Genomic DNA, 5,103 nt, shown 5'->3' on the forward strand with positions numbered 1-5,103 from the left:
AAAAAGAAACAAGGATTTTTATTTTATTTTTTTACTAAATCCCTCAGAAGAGACTTAAATGCTCATTGTCTAACTGAGATCACAGATTCAGACTGTTGTCCCATTGTTCAGCATGGGTGCATGCAATAGTCTGGCCTCATAAAACAGACACTTAACCAAACAGCACCAATTAGCCCTCCTCGTTGCCCCTGTTCACAATAGAAAAAACAGCTGATGTTCTCTTAACTTGAAACAATGGGAGGATATGCATGGGCTGTGCAAGTCCTACAAGCAGAGTAACTCTTTCCAGAGAGGACCGTGAGAAAGTAAAGCCCATAAATGCCCTTTCAGTGGATGAACTTCTGAACAGGCTTTTATAATGTGAACTCATCAGTCAGCTGTCTGCAGATGCACTTTTCTTTAGAAAATCTTAGTACAAATGCAGCATGCCACTGATTTGGTGATAAACCATTCTGCTGAATAATATTCTGTCTCAGAATGTATTCATCCCAGTATTGATTTATTCAGCAGCATATTTTCCCCACAAAGCTCTTTTACATTCCTCACCATGCTTGCACTTCTTCCTTATGATCTCAGAATAGCAATGACCACTGATGAGAGTATGGCAAGAACTGAATGTTGTTTCTAACAAAAGCAGCGAGGCTTCATTTAAGATTAAGATGCTGAGAAAATTCAAGCGAAGAAGCTGATGAGCTCAGAAATTCAGCCTTTCCATATGAATCCAGTAATTTACTTTCTTTTGACTGTTTTCTGCTCCATCTAGTTGGGATGTTGCCATCACATATAACTGCTAGATATCCAGCTAGAGCTCCTGCTAGCGACGAGGTCGTGTCTCCTCCTTCAAAACTAGTATACAGCATTGTCTCACTTCCAACCCACAGTTTTCCAAGCACCTTCAGGCAGGAGTTCATTGCTTGCAAGCATAAAAACACTTTGAACAAAGAGATCTTCATTAATGGCAGAGCAAAGATATCATTAACTTCGGGGAAACAATTCAGAATAAATAAAGTCATCTACTTCACTCGATTCCTTTGGCAACTGTCCCTTGATTCTGTTGCTACTTGATGCTGTGAATTTCCTGTAGGCATGCATTCCTTCTGAGAATCATTTTTCCTTCCCTATCTTCTGAATTTCCCTATAGTTTTGCAGTATTTGGATACTACAGCTCCAGAGCTCTGAATCCTGCTCAGGCAGACTACTTAGTACTCTGCTGTATTCTAAATTCTCTTCCTAAGGCCCCCATCTAAAGGTTTAATTTTTGTTTCCTGGCTTAGTAAAGGAGTTTTCAGTGAAGACATCTCAGTTCTGCTGCAGTTACCAATGGTTTGAGTGAGAAAAGTTCCTTTTGGTCAGCTCTCATCACAATTATATTTCTCCATAATTATATACCTGCAAAGTCCTTTGCCAGAGCTCTTACAGAGAAGTCCTCCCAAAATAAGAGGCCAGGAAGAGTGGTAGGACTTTGTCAATCATTTCATTGTAACCGATATGTTTAGATACAAGGAAAAAATCTTTCACAGTGAAGGTGACGAGGCACTGGAACAGGTTACCTAGTGATGTGGTTGATGCCCTGTCCCTGGAGGCTTTCAAGGAGAGACTGGTAAGGCCCTGGGCAACCTGTTCTAGCTGTGGTGCTCCCGTTCATTGCAGAGGAGTTGGGCCAGATGGCCTTCAGAGGTCCCTTCCAACTCTATCGATTCTATGATTCTATGATTCATCTCCCAGAATGCCACTACAGGAGTGAGGAGTGAAAGAAAAAGGCCATTTATTTGGTAACCAGTAGATGGTATCAGTGAGGCCCTACCTCTGGACTATATGTCCATCCAGTGATCTAGGTGAGCAACTGAACAGATTGACTATTTTTTGGGGCATTCTTCTCTTGCTCACCAATAGATAGGAGCAGAAGGAAAAAAAAACAAACAATGACCATACAGCTAACTCATGAGTCCACAGATCCACAGGTAGAAGTATATTGTTTAGTTTAGTAGCATAGAAATTAGGTTTGCAATGGGAGTCAGGTGGAAGCCAGGAGTCAGCATTCTTGAATTCTTTAACCATGGACATCTCTGTTTCAGTATCTTGAGATGGTCAAAGTATTTTTTATTTAGAACTTCTCATTGTTATTTCTCATATATAGGTGTGTTTTGCTTGGATCCAGGTCTTTACAAAAGCAAATAAACATGTCCGAAACTTCCATTCATTTTTCTTATGAGATCAAAGATGAAAACCTATCCAGATGTAAATAGCTAAGCCTCTAATGAGATGATCAGTGAATAGTTTCTTGTACTATAAGCACTTCAAATACTGCACTGAGGGCACTCTGCACTTCTAACTTGTATAGCAGGAGCCAAGCATCTAACACAAGCCAGACAAATAATTTCAGCAATTAGCTTGCAACATCAATCTCTGGTCTCTGACCTTTCTTATTCATCAGAGGCAAGCCAGATACTCTGCTGAACAATACTAATCGTGCTTGGCACTTCTCTAGAGCCAAAGACATCACAGATTGTTTCCTATTAGCAAGAGGCTATTTGCAAGAAGCAAATTCATGCATATTTTCTTTTCAACAGGTTGACTCAGCCATAGTAGAGGTGGAAAAGTCTGGTCTAGTTCTCTGCATCATGGACATGGACACGGAAGTGGAGTCTCTACAGCAGTAACATCTGCATGGTGGTATGTTGTGCTGTTCTTCACCTTCCTGGGCTTAGCATGTCCCTGTCTCAAGGGTCTACCCACTGCACTACACTACATCCTGCACCTACTGAGCCCTGCAGACAGCCTATCCAGCCATATACATATAACTGGTTGAGTTAGGATTTCTTTGTACTGTTAGTGAGAGAAATAAATGTCTGTGGAGGCATAATACGGCTGTGCTGAGCTGCCTTCTGGTAGGTCTAGCTTGTACCACAGAGAGATGGGATCTGGGGCTTGTAGATGCTCACCGTGGGATTAGCCAAGAGCCACAACAAGGCAGGATAAACATGGCACAGAAAGTACATATCAAAAGTCAGAACGTTGCAGCTTTCCTGTTAAATGGAATTCTGCAGTTACCGTCTAATTTTAAGAGTTGAAACACTGGGCGTCATATTCTGTCTGCACTTAAACTGTTGTCAAGTCACTGTAACTCCAGGGAACTCCATAGAGTTTCTTCTCTAATACAGTTAAGTAAAAATTCTTCAGACCATCTCAAAAACTGTTGGTTTTTCCCCCCAAGAACTTCTGTCCTTAGACAAAAGATATCAAGATTAAGTAATCACTGTAGTATAACTTAATTGCAGCTGACTGCCACCTACCAACTTGTGTCTCAATTCTGCAAAAAGTAATTTCAGAACGTGAAGCACAAAACTCCTCTCACAATAAAGATGCTGTCAGTATTATCATTTGTGCTGATCTATGCTGACATATCAAAGTCAGCAACAGTATAAACTGAGAAGTACTTTCTTTGGCTTTGTGAAGTTCACATTTTCCTAAATTTATAAGAATACCAGCAGCTCAGCTAATTTCACAGTCAAATACCACATACCTGCTTAGAAATAGTTTGTGTTGAGACACGTGCTAGTCAAAATTGTAGTCTGAGCTTTCCCGTTTCTTTCAGCTTTGCCAACACAGATGTATTGGAAATTCCTCAAGGGAAAACATCCCTCCTGGAGCCCTGTATTGTATGCATACCTTTGCACACAGCAGAGTCTGAGCTTCCACTTTCTTCCTGTTTTACTTCATATTGCTCTCCTCAAAGCAACTCCACAGTAAAAACATTGAGAAAACCTTGTTATGGTTCCAGTATATAGCCAGAGATGTTCTACCTAAAATTCTGCCTGCTTCCCAGTCAAATCTTCAGTCATTTCTTTGGTTTTCATTCACTGACTTTTTTTTTTTTAAATTTTTATTTATTTATTTATTAGGGAAAACATTAAAAAGGAAGAGTTTAGGAAATCCAGTATGTGTTAGGAAAGTTAATTTAGAATACTTAATTACGTAACTAGAGCTACAGTTGAAACTGTAAGTTGTAACAGCTAAGATACACATCACTGATACGAGCTTAGTATGGGCAAAACAATTCAAGCCCCTATTGTTTGCAGCTCCCCAGTCGGCTGACCATGGCAGGCTGGCAGCGCTGTAAAGGCCCATTCAGTGGTCAGCAGTGTTAAGCCTTGCTCTGCCAGTGGCATCCCATATGGGATCCATCATGAGAAGGGCTGTATGGGCAGGGGGAGGAGCAGGGCTGCGGGGTTACTTAGGCAACGGTCATGTCACATCATAAATGGCAAACTGTTTTAGAGAAATGATTTGTTGTGAGATCGAACGCTGAACAAGTATAACAGAATATTGATTTTTCTTAATAGAAAAAAAAGGCAGTGACAAAAAAGTTGAAATAAATCGGAGCAGTTTTACTATAGTGTACGCTCTCCCTCCCAATTTTAGGAGCCCTACCACATTTGTGATTTACACCTGAAGCTTCCACAGCAAAGTCAGAGACATGAACATCCATCAGTTTTAGTAAAAGTGCATCCAAGCTCCTGAAAAGATTCTAAACAAATTTCATCCCACAACTCGTAACTGGAATAGACAAAGGAGCTGCTTTAGTAAATGTGTATAAATACCATAGATGACAAGTAGGGAAAATATACAGCAAGCATCACATTTCCCTTTAATGTCTGTGTGTAATACAAGGCTCTGAGGAGGATGCACGCAATGCCACCTGTTTACAAGGAGCATGTTACCAGGCTGGTGAAAGGCAGGTATGTTCACTGAGTGACTCTGCTGTATCTCAGTTTGAAAAACGGAAATTGATTGGCGTGGACCAGGAACAAGGTGACAGTGATCTGTGAGTCTTGCAGGAGCTAGGGAAAGCTGGAAGTGAAAAGATCATCTTTTTTAATAGGAAACAGTGCATGGAAAGCAGACACACACTATGGGGAAGGGCTACCTACTTGATCAAACCAGTATTTACTGTGTTCAGCAAACAACTCTGGGAACAAAGAATGTGAGGCTTTAGGTCTGCTGCTACTTCTTCCATGTCACCAAACAGACTTAATTTCAGGGGTCACAGAAAAACAGGTATTTCCAGGCCTACAAGCTATTGAGTAGGGACTTTTTTTTTTT

This window comes from Meleagris gallopavo, chromosome 4 (genome assembly GCF_000146605.3).
Source record: "Meleagris gallopavo isolate NT-WF06-2002-E0010 breed Aviagen turkey brand Nicholas breeding stock chromosome 4, Turkey_5.1, whole genome shotgun sequence".
Lineage (NCBI taxonomy): Eukaryota > Metazoa > Chordata > Aves > Galliformes > Phasianidae > Meleagris > Meleagris gallopavo.